This window comes from Cibotium barometz, chromosome 21 (genome assembly GCF_041138505.1).
Source record: "Cibotium barometz isolate CiBa-2024 chromosome 21, ASM4113850v1, whole genome shotgun sequence".
NCBI classification, from domain to species: domain Eukaryota; kingdom Viridiplantae; phylum Streptophyta; class Polypodiopsida; order Cyatheales; family Cibotiaceae; genus Cibotium; species Cibotium barometz.
The window spans coordinates 52,035,867-52,058,053 of record NC_141066.1 but is presented as its reverse complement, the minus strand read 5'-3'; positions in this window follow the sequence as shown (position 1 = coordinate 52,058,053).

Here is a 22,187-nt window from a genome sequence, read left to right as displayed (position 1 = left end):
TTTTATATCAAAAAATATCTCAATTTTGAATTACCTCCCTCTAGATATTTTCTCTCTCTAGGCCAAAACAAGGTAAAACAGGATCTTTCTTTTATTTCAGAGAGGGGAATAATTATAAGATCAGAAGGGTAGGTTTTTACACTTGCACACCTCAAAAGCCGGAGGGAGGAATCTTACACTGTGAGAAACAGTCTTGGGTGATTATGTAAACAGGAATGTGGGAGCTATCCCAATACCATCTAACACAAGGATACATGTAAATTAATATGCTAGAGGCACAATAGGCAAAGGCAGGGGTGGAATAGGAATAGGAAGGATGGCATACAAGGCTCCACCCTGGCCAATCAGGGTAATCCCTCACATAGGAGTCATAACACTTATCGACCTATTAAGAGAATGGCTGAAGAAATAGGAAAGGGGGTTGCTAGGGAGTTAGGCACCGCACCACTACTATAAACAACAACACCGATTAAGCCCAACCATGTGGCAAGATTAATGCAAAAAATTCTCAAGTGATGGCAATGCCATACAATAACTTGAGATATTCGAATCAATATGCAAAACTTGTGGTCCGATTAGTGACTAAACAAAAATATTTGCGTTCTCCCTTACACTAAAAGAAAAGTACACCAATGGTAATGATCGCTTAAGCCAGATGACATGATTAATTTCATATGGCTTAAGAGTGTGTTTGTACCTAGTTTTGCACGACGCAGAGATAGGTGGAGACATGTGGCTCAATTTTATAATATTAAGCAAGAACAACATGAGTCTATGAGAGATTATATCTCACATCTGAAAACCTTGAACTCAAGGTGTAAGCCTAGGGAGAGGTTTTAACTATTACAACTTTGGCATTGCAGCCATACAAGAGAGATGCTAGTAGCAAAATCATGAGAAAATGAAGGAGAGAGGAAGAAGGATTGATACGCTCAAGCGAGCCACACAAGTCTAATCAAAAGCTTATCACTTAAGATTTTTAGCCCCATACATAAAAGGCTTACCCACTCACACAATATGAGCTAGGGTTATAGTGGCTGGGGTATTGCCCCACAACCCTTATCCATCTAGGGTTTCACATGAAAGCCTCTAAGGCTTGTTCACACACACACACACACACACACACACACACACTTTGCCTCCATCATCATACATGTGTTGTTTCATTCTCAACACCCCCTTAAATGTGAACCATGGGTCATGCCTCATGATTCATGGTGAAGCATTGGATACAACACAAGATAAATAAAAAGGAGAAGCCTTTATATGCTAGGATTTTATAAAAAAAGAAGAAGATAGAGATAGGTTGTGTGCCTTCAAGCATCTATCAAGGTGATACATGTTTCTCCTTCATTAGAGAAGGCCATCATTGAGTGGAGTTGAAGAGGAGAATGGTCCCACCCAATTCCCATTCTTTTTATTTGAAATGATCTTTTTGCAAATGAAAGGGCCACATGGAGAATCAATGCTTCAAGAAGGATCCATCCAAGAGAACATGCAACAAATACGGTGACAAAGCAAATATGGGAGAGATTGCCCCAAAAGTGAAAATAAAGAGAATGGGAATTGGGTGGGACCATCCTTCTCTTCAACTCCACTCAATGATGGCCTTCTCTAATGAAGGAGAAACATGTATCACCTTGATAGATGCTTGAAGGCACACAACCTACCTCTATCTTTTTTTAATGTAAAAGCCTAGAATATAAAGACTTCTCCTTTTTATTTATCTTGTGTTGTATCCAATGCTTCACCATGCATCATGAGGCATGACCCATGGTTCACATTGAAGGAGGGTGTTGATAATGAAGTGCGGCAACCGTCCCTTCGAATGTAGGATCGGGAAGATGCTTCAAGGTAGTCATAAGGTTATCACAAGATTCTGGCATGCTCTTCAAGAGCACCACAATAGCATCCTCATGTTCTACCTTTGCATAAATGGATACAAGATGGCTTTGGCTCCATAGAGACCTTCAAGCTCATCCCACGCTTCTTTTTTCGTCTTCTAGTCTACCGCGACACAAGAGATGTAGGGCTATGATGGATTGATCCCGCTCATCATCTTCCATATCCCCTTCCTTGGATGGATCCAATTGCTTGGTTCCCTTGACCTATGGCCATATCCCCTTAAACATTAGCATATACCTGATTTGAGTTTGCCATCATACATGAAATCCTTCACCATCAAACTTATCAAATAGAGGCTCCAATCGCTTTGGACATGATGGTTGAAGAAGGAGGAGAGGTCTTACCACTCGCTTAATGAGCAAGGGTAGTGTCTAACTCCTTTACAATGAGGTAGGCTCACTTACAGACAAGGATCCCAATGAATAGTAAACTTACAGTGAAGGAACACTTGATTTGCATTTTGAAGATGCCTCCTTGCTTGCATTTTGAAGATGCCTCCTTGCTTGCATTTTTTGCTTGCGAAGCTTATAAAGTTGCACTTCAGTCGCCTTCCTTCTCACAACTTCCACCCTTCTAATGAGAAGGCTCATGGCTATCCACATCACTTAGCAGACACATGGAAAAAAAGGAGTAAGACCCACTTCCAAGGTTGCAAGGGCTCACGGAGGTCGCTTATGCAGGCAAATTGGACACCACGTAATCAAGGGCTCACAACAGGTCGTTTGTGTGGGCTCGATCTGCACCAGGTGATCAATGGGTTCGATGGTTAGTGGACTCGACGTGGAACAATAGGCCAGACTACTAGCCAAGCAGCGGCCACGTTGGAAAGGTAGCTGGCGTCACCCACCATTGACGAAGGGGTCTCCGTGCATTGGATAGGCAATAGCAGCTCACTTCTCCTGTGTGCGAACTAGGGGCCAGTACTTCTCCTTCACAACACTAGGCATACCATGGTACAACTTTGGCATGGCAGTAGCCACACAAGTGAGAACCTAGCAGTGGAATCATGAGAAAATGAAGGAGAGAGGAAGGAGGATTGATATGCTCAAGCCAGCCACACAAGTCCAATCAAAAGCTTATCACTTAAGATTTTCAGCCTCATACATAAAAGGCTTACCCACTTACACAATATGAGCTAGGATTACCTCCCCCTTATCGTGGTTGGGATATTGCCACAACCCTTATCCATCTAGGGTTTTACATGCAAGCCTCTAATGCTTGTTCACAAACACACCCACACACACTTTGCCTCCATCATCATACATGTGTCCCTTCATTCTCAACATTAACAAATGAGCAATTGTTGCCATGCTTTCGTAGGGGAGTAAGGGACATGAGAGGATGCATGACTACTTGACCAAGCCAACATCGCTTAATGATTGTTGCAGGTTAGCTATTGATTTTGAGGATAACATACTTGAGTTACCATATCATGATGTCAATGCCAAATCTATCACTATGGTAGCTCTATCGCATGTGTTGGGTTGAACAAGAATGACAAGCCTAGGGAGAGGTTTTAACAAACAAACAATTATTGCCATGCTTCAGTAGGGGAGTAAGGGACACAAGGATGCATGACTACTTGATGCTGACCAAGCCAACATCTCTTGATGATTGTTGCAAGTTAGCCATCAATTTTGAGGATAACATGCTTGAGCTACCAAATCATAATGTTAATGCCAAATCTATCACTATGGTAGCTGTATCGCATGTGTAGGGCCAAACAATCATGACAAGCTTGGAGAGACGATTAAAGGATATGAATTTAGATGAGCTAAGCACCACACTTTTAGATAAGATAAAGCTAAAAGAGATAAGGGATTTCTACTCAATGCTTCTACCACCTTGGTGGAGAATAGTGCACAATGTCTTCTTTGTTCTTTCAGCCTGGTTGTTTGCTTGTGGCTAGTAAGGTGTTGACTTTTTGTGCAGCACAAAAAACTCTTTAAGAACTCCACCACTTCATATAAAATGTGCACCATGATCAGTCACTATTTCTAGTGACAAGTAATCACATTCTCATAGGGAAATTTGGTGGTAGACCTTGTATATCAACTTTCTATGTAGCTTTGGCCTTGGTCCACTTTGTGAAGTAATATGTGGTGATAATGATGAAATGCACCAGGGTTCCTTTAGCGTCGACTAGGGCTAATAGGACCCACAAAGTCTAAACCCCATATTTTAAATGGTCGTTCTGAAATTATGGGGATTAGGAAGCATTTGGTCCTTCTCTTGGACTATGGAAAAACTTTAGCATCCTTTGTAGATTTAACAAACTCAAATCTACGTCTCCAGAGAGTGTAGGCCACCAAAGCCCTTGGAGAGCCTTGCGGGCAGCAGTTGTGTCCCCAGAGCAAAGAGTCCTCCACCTATGCTGCTAGAATGGGCTTGCTTAAGAATGGCGACAAAGTCATATTCATGTACGCACTTCGTCATAATGCCATCTTGACTCTTCTTGTAAAGCATTCTTGCTATCAATTGATAGGGGCCGCCTTCCTAATGAGGCATCTAGCTCTATCCTTCTTAATGGGAAGGTCATTGGAAAATCTATTAGCCAAAGATATCTTCACTCTATTCCAGTAATGTGGAACAATGAAGCATTGGTGGAGCATCGAAAAGATCATCTTTTACTCCTACAGGGGTTTTCCCATTTGGAATTCTAGAAAGGTAGTTGGCATGGGCATGCACAAATTTTTTTGCATGGTAATGGTAAAATCGAACTCCAAAAGAATAATCCACCATCTCATGCTGCACCCTATGGTGGTGCAAGGTTTATTCACCAAATATAGTAATGCTTGATGATTGACAAAGAAAACAAAATGCATGTGCCTCTTCATAGCATATACCATGGCCCCCCTTTTGATGGTTATGTAGTTTCATTCAGCATCATTGAGTTGGTGGCCAGAGTGATCCCTAGGCTATGCCAACATGTATCCAATAGCTAGAAAATGCTAAAGTGTCGATATGCATATGATCCGGGGGATCTCAGGATGGGTGTGCACTTGCTAATGCCTTCTTAAGTTTTTCATACGACCATGGGAATTCATCTATCCATTCAAAGACAATCAGTGTGCAGCTTATACAAGGATCTAACATATATGGCATACCAGAAGATAAATCTTCTATAATATCCTACATGTTCCATTCATATGTCCATTCAAAGTGTGCAGCTTATACAAGGATCTAACATATATGGCATATAAGAAGATAAATCTTCTATAATACCCTCATGTTCCATGAATCTCTGCATCCCCTTATAAATTGATTTGGGTGGTGACAAATCTAAGGACCCCCTTCCACTACTCTCTATGGAAGCCAACCTTAGTAATCCACATTTGGTAAGGAATTTGTGGCTACTAGGGTGGTTAGACTTACTCCTGGTTCTGTTCCACTTCCTAGCGTAGGTATGCACGATAACATTTCGTGGTGAAATGTTGGGCTTGAGTATGAAGTCGCAATGATTTGGCCTAAAAGTAACTACATAAGCATTGGTCCAATGCCAGAATCCCTTGTTGAGGTTCATTTTATGATTTTCCTTGATATTTTAATATTTTTGGGTTTTTTAAATTTTAAATTTTTATGGTTTTTCATTTCCTTGATTTTTTGATATTTTAGATTTATGAAATTTTATAAATTTTCTTTATTTTTTGATATTTTGGGTTTTTAAAATTTTATATATTTTTATGTTTTTTTTCTAAGTTTTTATGTGTTTAAAGGGATAACTAGTCTTTAGGAGGTCCTTGGGTCTCACACAGGTCAAGAAAGCGGGTGGCAAGGTGAACCCAAATCAGCGGGTGCTTTCCAAACAAAACCCAAAAAAAAGTTTTAAAAACTTAGAAAGATAGGTAAATCAAGAAATTAGACTCTAGGAAACAATGGAGTTAGTCCAAAGGTGTAAATGCTATCTACTTCATGATTCAGGAGTAAGATGTTGATGTGAGCTATACGTAGCCTGCTGCTGCTGCTGCCAATCACGTCTTACTTGTGAGAATTGATGTGAGCTATATGTAGCCCACTGCCAATCACGTCTTACTTGTGAGAATCATGAAGGGACACATGTAGGAGGAATATGTTATAGTCTAATATGGTCCTAGTTAGATAATATGGTTGATTGCTTATATTAGACCAAGTTGTGGGTTTTGGCCTCACGTGGCCGTCCATGCCATATAGACTAGTTTGGCAGCCCTTATTCATCATTGAGTTCATTGTGTTCAAGATCTCTTGTAAGCAAGACATCCTCCACCTAGAGTCTATGTAGATTGCCATCAAAGCTCCTTACCCAAAGCACATGAGTTGGCAGACCTCCATCATTTGTAATCAAACTTTATAAGCATTAATATTTGTTTGCTCTCCACTTCTTTTTGCAATTCATGCTTTGTGAAGATCTTGCTTCCACTACTGTGTTTTCTTACAAAATGGCCACCATGAGAGAAGTGCATCTAATGAGATTCATCTTGGACTTTTCCACCTTCTAAAAGGACACTTACTCTTTTCTATATCCAAGAGACACACCCTTTACATTGCTTATGTAATATGGGATCTACCCTTTCCACCTTTTCATCTTTCAAGGGGCAGTTAATCTTATCAATATCCAAGAGACATACCCTTTATATTGCTTATGTAATATGGTATCTATCCTTTCCAACTTTTACATTCTTCACTTACAATCACCACTTCTTTTTAAAGTTTTAGCCATCTAACCTTTGATTCAATTTCTCTCTAAACTCCCGCTTGCTCTTACATATATACTACTGTCACTTGAATTTCCCAAAAAGACTATTGCTCTCTAGACTCTTTATTAGCAAATGGACACAACATTGGTGTGATGGATAGGAAGTGTTTCCAAAGTGAAACGGGTAGGTTAATGCCTGGTGGCTATAGTATGTGTGCTAGTACTAGACATATGTGGCTCCTCTAATGCCAGTACTACCTGGAGTGTTCCTACAATTCCTATGATTATAAGGCACTTGTGTTGAGGTGGTTGTGAGACATTTAGGGCTCCTCATCATGATGGTCTAAGAGTGTTCGAGCTCATTGGTGCATACAGTCATTGCATACAGTCATGGTAGGAGGAGATTTATAATAAATATGTGACACTAAGGTGCTACTTATGATATGTGATATGGACATATGGTATATACATATATGGAAAGAATTGTATTTTTACTTTTATAAAAGGAATATTTTTCAAAGGAGTGCGTGTGTGTGTGAACTTATCTCTGAAGTGGTGTGTGTGAGTAAAGTGGAAATTTTTAATCATGGGAAGGAGTGTATGTGAACTTTTTTTCAAAGGAGTGCATTCACCTTCCTACATAAGCATTATTCTAGTTAGACTGAGAGGAGTTGACGGAATAGCATTATTCTAGTTAGACTGAGAGGAGTTGACGGAATAGCCAATCATTAGGATATTGTGATATGAGGCCTTGAGTGAGTCGCTCTACCTTAGTGTGATTTTTTTGCCATAGATAAAGGGCTAGGGGCCTCACAACTTGTATCAGAGTAGGGACAGATTCAAACGTGAGCTTATGATGTTAGATGTGATTTTATCGTATGGTGTATAGCCTAAAATCAAAACTTATAGTATTTTATTGGGTTCCTCTTTTTAGATGGAGTAGCAGATGGTGAGACCTTATCTATCAGGACTCTTTGGAGGAGGATGACATGATAGACTTTACCTTCTTTAACCACATCTTTTCCTCAACTCTTTGGTGTAAATTGAGTCACCCTGGCTAGACACTTTGAGAGCCTCTACATTTTGATCACTGCTAATCTCACAGGTACTCAAGGCAATAGACCATGGTGCCATACAACCAGGATGAGGTTATTGGCACAAAGAACTTTACCCTTGCGATGGTCCTCATTTAGTTGGATATAGTTAGAGGGATAGTTCTTTTATGAACTGCTCTTCGGCAAGATCTTAGAGTTTATTGGTTGATGTATAGGACTCTTAGGAGCTATGTTCCTTATCTCAGGATCTTGACTGCTTGCAAAAACCGAGCCTCTGGTCAAGTTACTATGGCATGTCCATTCATGTGTATCACCGTGCCATGAGATTGAGGCTTGGGCGTTGACATCCTGATTGCATCTTTTGTTGTACTCAAATCAAATTTTTGGAATAAAATATACATGTTCTTTTTTTGGAATAAAATATACATGTTCTTTTTTTGTAAGAATCTTATCTTTTTTTTTAGTAATGTTGCAAAAATTTAAAAATGTAAAACCCCTAAAACTTTTCTTCTTTCCTAGAATGACAACGATTTGAGTTGCATTTGAGAAGTTGGCAAGTGTTAAGAGTGATGGTGGCCACAACTTTCTATTTCAGTTATAAAGAATATTACTTTAGGCAAGCTTAACAGTCCCTGTTCATGTGGGGTCGCCAAATGGGACAAGGACAAAGAGAAGTTTATTGTGGTGATAGACATAAACTATCTTCCACACTATACCTTGAATTTGAGACTAGCCATGATTATGGAAAGTTTAGATTTTGTAAAGGAGTATAAGATTTGTAGCAAAAGTCTCTGTACCTTGGATGCATATTTAGCTAGACCTAATCATCTTAGACTATATTTCGCTTGTAGAAAATTGGATTGTAGGCTAATAGCATCGTTTTTAGCTTTTGGATTCTAGATTGAGATCTTCTTTGGTATGTAATAAAAATATTGAGAAAATAAAAGAAATAATTTTCTTGTTATATAATCATTGACAAGATTTTGATTCAAGAGGAGTATTTTCTTTCAAAAGAAATCATGAGGCATGGGCAAAGCATAAAATGTTGTACCTGAAATTGAGGCATTGGATAACAATGTCAAAGAGGCACTTCATTGGACAAGAAAGGTGGATAACGATGTCAAAGAGGCACTTCATTAGATAAGCAAGGTAGATCTTTCCAGGCTGAAGATAATTGGTGGTGCTCAGAACATTTGGAGAAACCATATCTAGTCTTACCATTTAAATCAAGACCAACTAGATGGGATGTCATGAATGCTTACCTCCATCAAAGGTTTTATTCTCTTGGATTCCAAGAGGAGAAGGTTGAATGAATTATTAGAATTATCTTAGGTAGGTAAATCCATTGAGGCATACCATCAGTCTTATTTGCTAGCCTTGTTCGTTATGCTCTTGCAATGGATGATGAGACTCTTTTCCATTGGTTTGTCAGAAGATTATATCCTCATCTAGATAGATTGGTAAAGAATGCAAATCCCTCTTTAATAGTAACTGAAGAAGTAAGGATGGGTGAGGTTTTTGTGTAAGCTTTCTATAATTTTACAGCTCAGCAAAAGCCCTTTTCCCCTCCCTCAAAGAGAGCTCCATCTAATTTTGAAATACCAAAGGCAAAGAGAAATCCAGAATAGGATCAAAGACAAGTCTCAGACACCAGTGGACCCAGGGGCTACAAGTCATACCCTAGGATGCCTTCAGAATTACAGTTCCACAAAATTTTTCCTAGAGAAAGGAGAGTACTTTTTTTGCTTGATTTTTAGTGCAGCACATGCCCATTGGTCATTGTAGGTTAGCTTTACCAAGATTGTAAGCAATCATTTGGAGTGTAAGAGGGTGATAATTAGAGTTATCAAGGCCTAGGGATTTTTAGAAAAAATTGTGGGATATTGAAGAGGATAGAAGCTCATTTCGTTACCCATTGGGTTCATCAAGTCTCCTATAAGTTAATTTTTCCAAGATACAATTATCCCTTTTTAAGACCATATTAGGGAGTTTGGAAAAATCTCATTACTTTGGGAATTTACTTTATAATATACTTTTTGGTGTATCTTGAGCATACCAATTCCAAAGTTATCAAAGAATGTGGATTTAGAACCTACTCTTCTAGAGTTTTCCAATGATATGCTACATGAGGGGGTTTTGACAAAATCTTAGAAGGTTTTACCGGTGTTCCCATTTTTTAACCTTGCAAAATGGGAATTGGGATTTTCCCAAAATCCCTAATATGGCATTCTTTACTTAGATATTGTATTTTTCTTACTCTTTTGTAAATAGATTGACTATTCCATGGTGATTCTTATTCTTTGCTCATTTCTCAAAATCAGAGACCTTTTAAGGTCTAATTTGGACCCTTCACCCTTAGCATAAATTAGATATTGCACATAACCCTTGTAGAAAACTAGTCTGATGGACATAAAGCGGCTCTCAAGTGAAACGGGTAGGGTAGTGTCTATTGTCTAAGTATTCATGCTAGTACTAGACATAGTGGCTCCTAGCTTTGAGACATGAAGGGCTTCTCTGGTCATCATAGTGGTCCATGAGTGTTTGGGATCATTAGTGCATACTTTTCTGAGAATCATGATTGTGGTGCAAGGAGATTTATGATGATGACGTGACACTGATGTGTTACTTATGATATGTGATATAGACATATGATATATGCATGTATAGAAAGAATTATATGGTTTTCTTTCATGAAAGGAATTTTTTTTCAAAAGAGTGCGTGTGAACTTTAAATTAGTGTGTGTGAGTAAAGTGAAAATTTTCAATTGTGGGTGTGTGAGTTTTCATCGGCTCTATAGGTTCCAATGGAGTGCAGAAGGCTATTTCAATGGGATTGGATGGGGCTAGGATGAGCCTATGAATCTGGTTTAAGTTGAAAGAGGATTAAACAACATTGACTTCATAATTAAGGAGCAGGACATCTTGTTGAGCCTTTGGGGAGACACACGATGTGAATTGCTTGTGAGAATTATAAAGGGAAAAATTCCTAGAGGAATCATTCACCTTTCATGCATTCTAGTCATACTGAGAGGAGCTGACGAAATAGCCAAGTATTAGGATATTGTGATGTGAGTCCTCGAGTAAGTCGCGCTACCCTTAGTGTGATTTTTCTACCATAGATAGAGAGGTAAGGGTCTGCCAATACTTGAGGATGTTAAGGATGAATATCAAATCATAACATGTTTATACACTAGTACCCTAAACAAAGAGAACCGTACTATAAGGTTGTTTAGATGCACCATTTTTCTCAATGTCTCATGCTACTAACTATGGTTTTTTGTTGCCTTTATACCCATTATTGTGGGTATTCACTCATATGTGGTCATGTAATATTTTGTATTCTTTATGATGTTAGCCATGCTATTTGTAAAAAGAAATGAGATGCACTCTTTTGATAATCAAGGTGTTAGCTAGTCAAGATTAACTTTTGATAGTTTTTATAACTAGATGGGATGTTAGCCATGTTGTTTAGAAGGGGTGCTGATATTAATATAAGCATAATTTCATTAAAAATGAGATGTACTCTTTTTTTAAAAAGGTTTGATGGTTATAATCGAGCTCATCACATTGATTAATGGGAGAATGAAACCTTATAATACTCAACAGTTTGCTTATGTACACGATGGTATACCCTTTGGAATAAAGAGTGCTCAAGAAACTCTATAGTGCATAGTCTATGATATTTTTGAGAAGTTCTAACTATTTTTATGCAAGTGTTTTAATGTGGTTGGAAAAACTAAAAATTTCAAATGTCCGATGATCGAGTATTAAACTAAAAATTTGAAACTTAGCAAAACATGCCTTTGTTGGACATGTCGTGATATTCTAATTACCCTATTCCTGCATTTTCTCTTTGATTCTCCTTTCTCTATCTACTTTAATTGATAGTGCTAGGAATATCCTTCGAGTATTCTTGTATAAGTGCTCACGATCTTAAAGGAAACCAAGTTTGTATAAGAATATAGCACAACGGAAAGACAAATAACAAAACTAAGTGCAATAGACAATGCAATAGATAGAGAATTTAAAATTTTGAGACAACAATGTGATGGTGTTGTCCACGCATGCGCTCTCACGTAGAGCTTAGATGGTGATATTGAGCGTAGAGGGTGTGGACACTCACGAGCATTTTATACCTTAGCTTGAGACTATGTCCATATATAGTGCTGTAGGTAGTGTGTGACATGTATACAACACGGGCAATTTTGTAGCATAGACATGATCACCACCCTCAAAACGTGGCTAACCAACCACCACCCACTAATAATGAACCCATGTCATCGCTTGCACTTCTGACCATCTCCTAACCATTAATGGTCACAATTACGACCCCATCAGCATCTAAGCTGGGGTTCCCACCAAAGACACATGCACCAATGGCGGCTTCTCATAATGTGACCTTTACAAATATGCACCAAACATAGATGTGAGATACATGCTGAGCGGCGAGCATCATTAACTGTATACTAACACCCCCCTCAATATCTAATTGAGTTGATCCTTCCCAAGAGCCTTGGTGAAGATTTCGACGTAGTTTTGGTTTGTAGAATTGTACTCAAGCTTCACTATCTCATCCTTAATCAGCTCACACACATAATGATACTAAATCTCAATGTGCTTCGTTTGAGCATGAAACACAGGGTTCTTGGCAATAGCCATGCAACTTTGGTTGTCACATTGCAAGGGTGTAGCCCCACTAATCTAAACTGCCATGTCCACTAAAATCCTCCTTAGCCATACTACTTCACAAGCTATCTTGTACTCAACTTCTGTTAGAAGAAAGTGCCACTGTAGGCTACTTCTTGTTAGTCCAAGAGAAAGCACCAAAACCAAGCAAAAATAATATCCAGAAACTGATTTCTTGGAACCACAATCTCCTGCCCAATTTCAATCATAGTAAAACACCAATTGTGAAGTTGATATCAAGTTTAATTATTAGTGAAAAAAATAAACTCCCCACCAACTTCTTGTACTTTTTAATATTGACTAATGGTGAAGAATCTTCTGCAGAAAACTTCACATTCACCTCCATATGCATTGACACAAGTTTTCAGTCTATTATCCCAAATGCTATGAGAATCTGGTGGTCTTTTTTCCAAAGTCAACAACAACAAATGTATGCTCACAGGTCATGCCACATGATGTTACCTCAACGTCCTTTAGGATTCCCATAAGGGTTCCTAAATTTTTGTCCGCCTAGCTTTAGGACTATTTCTGCTCTTTTAAGGGGCTTGCTTCCCTACCTTCGCCACATGCCTTTGGTTGTAATGCTCACTCCTACTCCCGCACCTTCCTGTCAAGGATTGCAGTGGTGGTCACTCCTCTCCTAGTTTGATTGGAATGGTGGCATTCATATCATTGCCTTCGTAATACTTCCCAATCGCAGTGACTCGTACATTCTTGAATGTCCGTCATGGGTTATCTTTTTCAGCTTGGTATGTCTCCTCAATTTCATAGATTTAAGCTTCTCTTTCATCCACTGATGGACTTCATCCCAAGCTTCCAACTTGTATGCCAAGTACATGCTTATAGTGACAAGGGGCTGAGAGGATTGCTCTCAAGGCTCCCATTTCTCCCTTCTTCAGTGTAGGCCTTAAAGATGGCACATTAGCAACTATCATCAACTTGTCATCCATGCCCATGTAGGATGTTGTGGTTGGTAATGACCCACACCCATTTTGACAATTGTCTCTCAATCTATCCTCCCATATTAGGGATTCTCTGAGGACATATTGTCTCTCTTGATCAAGCCTTTCTTTTATGATGTGCTTGTGGCATATTCTGTGTTTCAGCAAGCTCCTAGCGCTCTTCTAATGTTTTCATTTCATTTTCAAGCTTTTTGCATTGTTGTGGGCAATTTTAGTTCAACCTCTTAGAGTTTCCTCTCCTAGGTCCTTAAGACACTCCTCTCGTGTGATTCCTCTCTAACAGGGTCGTAAATAAAGTCATCCCCTAGCACATGGGAGAAAATAGTATGGTGGCTGTGATGACCCATGGAAGGCTAACTTTTACCCCTCACCGAGTCCTTCTGAATCTAGCAATGTGAAATCTAGTCAGAATTATTCAAGAGCAAAGGCTCCTGAATTGACTCTTTTTATGGCCTCTTTAAAATGCTTACAGTTTTTGTCAAGGCCTTTAACAGGTTGTGAGGTTCCCTCATTAGTTCTATGACTTGCTCAAGGATGGGATCAAGGATCGATTTAGGCAAGGTCAGTGGTTTGTACTCGACCACTTGCTCAAGTACTAGCTCTAGTTCAACTTGCACCTTCCTCACAAGCTCTTCACCTTGCTTCATTCACTCTTTCTCCAACACGGGGTTAGGAAACTCCTTGGGTTTCTTTGGAAGGTTTGCATAGTCAATGGGTTTTTTCTCTTTGGCAAGAGCTCGTTTGAATGGGAGTTCACTCATTATCTCCACAAGGGAGGCAGCTTCAACTCATTCGAATCACTTTCAATGGTCATGACATTGTTGCCCTTGACAATTGATCATACATTGTGTTTTCGTGTGCTCTTCGAGGTCCTCTTTTTCTAGACCTGTGGTTCTAGTTCATTAGCCTTTTTAGGAGCTATTTGGGACCTCCACATATGGCTTTGGGCTGTTGGCTTAGAGTCGATGAAAAAAAACATCTAGATTATCCTAGATTTAGCCTAATTAGCCTAGGTTTAGAGAGATAAGAGAGAGTAAAAGACTTGTGTATTCTTGATTATCAAAAGGTACCAAAAATATGGTGTATGTAGCTTATATACATGACCCCCTTTCACACTTTCATAAGTGTTGTCCATGGACATGGTCAATTAGATTGTGTCCATTATTCATATGAGACCATTCCACTTTGTTACAAACCATCCCACCCCAAAAAGTTTCGTCCTTGAAACCATTGATATGTACAATTACAATCCTCATGGATGGAGTATATGTCAATGGACTCATGTTAAACTTGAAGCTCATGCTTACACCATATATGGCAGACCAAAATCACATGTATATAGCTGTAAACTGCTCAATATACCCTCAAAACAAGACATAACTTCTTTCCCATAATGGCATAAGAATCTTGAGTAGCTTCCAATCATTATGCATTCAATTTCCAAGGGTATAAGACTGTCCACTATGAATTTATAGTAATTTTCAATAAGTTAATTCATTGGACTTCCAAAATGCATCTAACAACCCTTCAAAACCTTCCAATGTAGAGGCGGGTTACCAAGAAGCTTCTTCATTAGGTAGTCCTCACCATTTAACCAAGTACTCCACTAATGTGCGGTTGCGAAGAACTCCTTCTTATGTATCTAAAATCACTTCCGGCACAATCATTTCATCTTCATTCACTAGAGGTAATTCATCTTGCACAAATACCTCCGGCCCAAGGTAAGCTTTGAGATGTGATACATGGAACACATCGTGAATCTTTGAGGTTGATAGAAGTGCCAATTGATAAGAAACTTCACCAATATGCCTCACTACCTTGTATGGCCCATAGTAGCGATGAGCTAGCTTGGTATTTGTCGTGCCTTTCAGAGAATCATATCTTGTCTTGGGAATCCTCAAGAATACCCAATCACCTTCCATAAACTCCAATGGCCTCCGATGAGCATTAGCATAATGTCTCATCCTTTTTTAAGCTTGCTTTATATTAGCTTTGCATTGTTGCAAGAGTGCATCCAACTTTTCCATAGCCTCTTTTGCACCAGGATTCACCCCTTCTTGCTTTTAAACCATCATTGGTATATTCACTTTGTACCCATAGAGTGCCTCAAAAGGTAACATACCAATGCTCTCATGATGCATGCTATCATAAGCAAACTCGGAAAGCGACAACCACTCATCCCAAACACCTTGCGTATCATGGCAATAATGCCTTAAGTAAGTTTCCACCTACTTATTTACCCTCGTAGTTTGTCCATTGATTTTGAGGTGATAGACAGTGCTAGGTGTCGAAACAACCCCCATGATCTCAAATAATGTCCTCAAAAATGAACTCTTCAACTTCACATCTGGGTCACTAACAATTTATTGTGGCACTCCATGTAACTTGAACACACGATCCACAAACTGTTTTGCAACCATAGATGCTAAAAATTTAACCTTGGAAGGAATAAAATGTCACTTTTGTCAAGCGGTCTACCACCACATATATACTATCCCATCCTCTCCTTGTATGAGGAAGCCCCGTGATGAAATCCATGGAGATGTGTGTCCATTTGTCATTAAGAATAGGCAAAGGCTTAAGCAAACCACTGGGCTTATGCGTGGGATCCTTGTGTTGTTGACAAGGCAAGCAACTTGTTACAAAAGTATACACATCCTTTCACATTCGTTTCCAATAAAAACTCTTGCGCACCTTCTCAAAGGTCTTAAACAGTCCCATGTGCCTCGATAATGGAGAAGAATTAATCTCTTCTAACACCCTCGTCTTGTAGCTTGATGTAGGCACAAGGTAGACTGTCTTTGTAGTAGATCAGTCCATTACTACGAAGTTCAAAATGTAGCAAATCATCATGGGATCCTTGCTATAATTTTTATCAAATTGGTGCTACTTCCTGATCACTACGTACTCTTCTTGGATATCCAAAATCCAATCTTTATGAACCTCCAATATTGCCATGCATCTACATGCCCATATACGTTACAATACATCCGCCACAATATTCTCTTTTCCCTTCATGTAAGAGATCTCGAAGCCATAATTTTGCAATGTAGCCACCTATCTTTTTTTCCTTGGGAGAAAGTGTAGGAGTGTAAGTTGAGACAAGAAGTCCTAAAGCACTCTATGATCACTCTTTACAAAGAAATGACTCCCATACAAGTAATGATGTCACTTCTTTATTGCATGAAGAATTGCCAACATCTCTTGATCATAGACACGCATAACCATTTAACCTTTTGCGTCATAAATGTACATTTTCTCTCCTTTGCATATAAGTTATTGGCTCTTAAAGCATCCAAAACAATCCTTACATGCATCAAGTGCTCCTTCTCCCCTTTGCTATATATCAAGATATCATCAAAGAATATAAGCATCCATTTGTAGAGAAAAGGTCCAAGTACCTTGTTCATTAAAGCTTGAAATGTTGCCAACGCATTGCACAACCCAAATGGCATAACCAAACAATGGTAGAGACCTTTCGGTCCGAAATGCCGTTTTGTACTCGTTACCTTTCTTGATTCTCAGTTGGTGAAGCCCGATCTCAAATCAATCTTAGAGAAAAAACATGCACCTTTCAACTCGTCAAGCAAGTCATCAATTCGTGGAATGAAAAATCTATTCTTGATTGTAGATTTATTCAAGTCTCTATAATCTATGCACATGCGAAAAGTGCCATTCTTCTTCTTGACCAAGACTACGAGTGATACAAAAGGTGATTAGCTAGGAGTAATCCATCTCATTCTTCGTCTTGACCAAGACTACGAGTGATACAAAAGGTGATTAGCTAGGAGTAATCCATCCCATGCCCATAAGCTCTTGCACTTGCTTTGCCACTTCATCCTTCTTCTCCACTTTTGACAATCTATGGTATATGAATAATGAATCAAAGACCAATTGACCATGCCCATCAAAGCTTGAGCTTTATGCTTCCTTATCGCCTTGGATACTTCCTTGGCAATTGCCCTCGACTTGGTTTGGAGTCTTTTGATAGCATGAAGGGAGACTGTATGAATAAGTCCACTTGCACACTTAATAAGTTAAGGCTCACCGATGTGGCGAAGGCTCCCTCCATTGGGATAATTGTTGGAACAATCCTTGAAGACGTATTCGAATCCACACTTGTAACATGTGCCTCAATATGAAATAACAATGGGGTTTAGCACTAGCTTCAGAGATGGAGTTGGAGTTGGAACACTAGATGTGAATGAGGACACTCAATAACATAGTGTGGACGCTCACAATGAAAACATTGCATTGGTGGCATGTGTGCCACGTTGTTGTGATCTCTCACCCTTTGTTACACCATGGCTTCGAACAAAGAGGTGTGAGATTGCTTTGTGAAATACTTGTGTCAAGCCTCATCTATGTTTGTTTCACTTGTGTTTAAGCATGCTTAGTATTAATCAATTTTCTTTATGTTTATGATTAGCATTGCTAAGTATAATCTTATCTTTGTGTTAGAGAGCAATCATCCACACCAATGGTCCTATGATTGTTAGATTTTAATATGGAATGCCCGTGCATCTTTCTGAACTGAAGCATAAGACGAGGTCACATGGGAATTTTTCAAGATTACAAGTCCTCACCACCGTTGAGACGAGGTTCGTAGGTTGTCATTCAAACAGTTCTATTGAGTCAGATCCCTCACAGGTACAAAGGGCTTCCCTTAGCTCGTCCTCTCACCCCCCATATCGAGGCCGTGAGAGAGAACATGGCAACATGCACGCGAGGTGCTCTCCCCCAATCTGCTAAGTTTTTTGAGCTCCCCTCGTTTGAGTGAGGTGCTAAGTGATGCCATTGAAGCCTTGCCTTGCAGTAAGTGCCCTCGGACCGGCCTTCATTATTGGGACCTCGTGGAGGATGGTTTTCGGGCCGCCTTCAATGAAATCATGATCATTAGCCACATGCTGGAGGGGCTCTTGCAAGGGCTCATTCACTCTATTCTCAACAAGGGTGCTCACACCGTTTGGAGGTACATCAGTGGCACCCCATCACCCTCGTTGGAAATGCCTACAAAATCCTCGCCAAAGCCATTAGCCGCCGCCTTCAACCTCACCTCAAACACAGTTCATCCACGATTGGAACATCCTAGATAACCTCAGGAGGCGATGGCACAAGTCACTTTCGACTGAAGGATATGTCAGTGCCACTCTTGGACTTTTAAGAAAGCCTACGACAAAACCATGCTTCGGATGGGATTCCCAGCAAGATGGATCTGGGGTGTCTGCATTTTATTCCGCCGTGCACAACCAGGTCCTTATTCAGGGGTACCACAAGGGACAAATTTATGATCACCAGATCAGTTCGTCATTCTTCAGGGGTGTCCTCTCACCCCCTTCCTCTTCCTCTCTATTGCAGAGGTGATGAGCAGCTTTTTGTCCACTCAGGGGACAAGGCTACAAGGTGTTCACCTCCCCATCAAATCTCATAAGAAGCATTTAGACTCAGCGTTCGCGGATGATACAACGACCTACCTCTCAAGAGAGGAGGGAAATCTTTAGGGATTTGTGCAAGCAATTGACGACCTCAGGCGATGAGATCAACTGGCAAAAGTCGTGTGGTTTGTGGGTTGGATCCTCACACACCAGGTTTGCAACTGATCTTTTGAGTGGATACCCAGCAGCAGCCCAGTCAGATTTTTGGGATGTCACGTGGGGATTGATATCTTGCCAAAGCAGCAGCTTGTCCCTCTACTTCCTGAGCATTTGGAAGCAGCTCCTTTACAAGAGCACCGCTCGGCTCCTCTCGCTAGTCGCGTTGTGGTGGCCAACCAGCTTCTCATGGGGCCACAATGTGCCACATTACTTCTTGCTGGGCGTTTTCCTGGGCATGCCTCGGACAGACGATCAGTTCGTGTGGGCCTTGCTGGCTTAGCGGGTAATTATCCAGCCTCGTCATCATGCTTGATTGGGCATCATTGATCCAACTATTCACAGCAAAGTCCTGGGCAAGCTGGTCGTTTGAGGTCTTCAGCCAGTGTGAGCCTTGGAAGACTTTCCTCTGCACTCGGATTTTGGCTTGCACCCATCTCTTGGTAGACCCTAGACTCCCTGTATGAGGTTGATCTTCACAGAGGCCCACACCCGTAGCCTCAGCTCCTCCTTGGAAGACTGATTTGAAGCAAGTTTGAACAGAGCTTGGGATCACCTCAAGCCGGCCCTCACCCACTTGCTTCCGGCTTCTGATGAGGAGAGACTCCACTAGCCGTTGATTTGGAACCCCTCTTCTGGATGTTCAGTGGTCACCCCTTGGGCACTCACTCTCACATAGCGTGGGGAACCCTCAGCACAGGACCTGATCATCTTTGGGAGAGTGGGCCAACTTCAGGAGGCTCCCCTCCGGAGACACAGGACGTGTGCCTCGCTGTGATTTAGGCCGAGAGCAGATCATCCTCACCATCAACTCAGCCATCCCCCCAATTCGCATACCCCATTACAAGATTCTCTCACAGGTATTAGTTAGGCTCATTCACTTGCCATGATATCCCCCTAGCAATCGTCAGTTCAGACAAGGGGCCCGCACTCATTAGGCCCTCAGGACCGGCTAACCCTCTCCCCCACACTAGGGATTTCAGTGGCGGATCTCTTCAACGGGTGAGGATTATTGGTTTCCATGATCACCAATGGCACATTGAGCCTCCTTACGGCCACGGTGGCCCATGACAGATCTTGGCGACTTCAGCTCTGGGAGAGCCAACCTCTGACCTGTGTCCAGTGGGACCCAGGCGAGTGAGTGGCAGGACTCTTTCAACCGACCACCTCCTTTGTTCATTACACGGTGAGGATGGATCGCAGGATCCAGATGCATGAGATTGATGGTGGCAGCCCACTGGGCCTCCTAAGGCATTCCTTCCCGCTTCCTTAGAGATTTTGGAAGCGCCTGTGGGACAGCTATCGGACAAGGAAGATCACACTCTTCTTCTAACAAACAGCCCACCGCAGCCTTACATTGGCACTTGGTTGGCCATCAGAGGACGAACGACACAATGTGTGTGTTGCAGCCATCATACAGAACTGCAACAGCACTGCCTTTGGGACTGTACCTAAAGCGCAACAAGTTTGGCTGAGAACCCTTTGCCTGTACACGACGATACAGTCCACGCCGCGTACCATCACCCAGGGGCAGCAGCCTACAGTCTTTCCTAGAAGGATAGGCTCTCCGACTCTCTACAGGATTGATACAGTACCTACTCCCAATAGATCGTCAGAGCCTTGGTCTCCACGGACTAGTCAGAGATGGGAGATCATCAGCAGCATAGCTACATTGCATATATGGCGGGCCTGTTGCAACAAGGCCATTGAGAGCACGGAAGCATCAGGGAAGATCTGATAGCATGTAGTGCAGACAGCATGAGGCCCCCTTGCACACATGGCACCGGGGCCCCTTCCTCTAATTGGGCAGGCGAGATCATTTGGCATTACAAGCTACCGGTGTGGCTCCCCACCCCCCGATGTTAAAAAATATGGCAAACACCTTCACTAAAATGATGTGTAGGGCACATACCTTGTAACTAGCACTATGCACTAAAGTCATAGATTATGGGCAAATGGATACAAAGGTTATTATGCAACCTTACCATGATGTAAAAGAGTCATTTAGGAGCTCAACATCAGCCAAAGGGGTCGTGATCCCTTGATTAGGTAGCATTGGTGTGATTAGCAAGATTCTAGGGTTGGTGGTCACTTTTAGGTGCTTGAATCTAGGAGGGAAGGTGGAGATGATTTAGATGATGATTAACACCTAATCTTGAGCTTAATCCTCATGTACTTCAGCCTATATAAAGAGGCTCTCATCTATTGAAATCAACACATTTTATTGCCCCTCACTTATGTTGTCATTATGCTCATCATTATGCTAATTACTTCTTGATTAGTAGCTTAACTTCATCTTCTTCATTTCTATTCAACTATGCAATGGAGCTAGTGTTTGATCCTCCTTAGGATGGTTTTTAACATGGTATCAGAGCTAGGACTAGCCCATGCTCATCATTATGCTAATTACTTCTTGATTAGTAGCTTAACTTCATCTTCTTCATTTCTATTCAACTATGTAATGGAGCTAGTGTTTGATCCTCCTTAGGATGGTTTTTAACATGGTATCAGAGCTAGGACTAGCCCATGCATCTAGAATCAAGCCCCATCTTATTTGCTTAGCAAGAGATTAGTGAAAATTAGGGTTTCATTAGCTTTTATGGGTTTCCTAGAAAATAGGATCTAGAATAGCAGCTGAGTGGAGGCCTTGGTGCTCACAAACCACGTAACCATTGCCAAAATCCTTTTGTGGGCACTTCACCAGCAATATTGCTAAGAGGCATGGCACCTCAATTGCACCATTCATAGCTCCACGTCGCCGGCAACTTCGTTTTCCCCAAAACAGTCACGTTTTTGATAGGCGACCACCAAAAGTATTGTTGCAGCTCACACACATCAAATTGGTCTAATTCCTCTGAGGTGTGGCTTCATTGGAACCTAAACTTACTCCTCCTAAGAGGGTTTTGCAAATGATTGAGTGTGCTTCACACACCAAGCAAAAAACCAGGGTGCTGTCCAGAACTGCCATAGCCAGAAAAGGTACTTTGGTAAATTTGAGATTACTCATTGATTAAGTTGCTTAAGCAAGTGTTTGTGGGCTCTAAAATCATCTAGACATACTGCTATTCAATGCCCTTGAAGCTTTTTAGCTTATTCTTTGTGCAACTCCTTCAAATATTGACTCCAAGTGAGCTCGTTTCTCTGCATAGTGAGCAGAATATTCAACTCCACTAATCAATGATTAATCTATCCTAATCCTTATCATTTGGTGCAATAAGTGGTTCATACATGTCATTAGGGACTTGCTACATCCCCTTATTACTTCACACTTAATTTGCCCCTTGATTAGGTGTCTCCCTTGCTTCCCACAAATCAA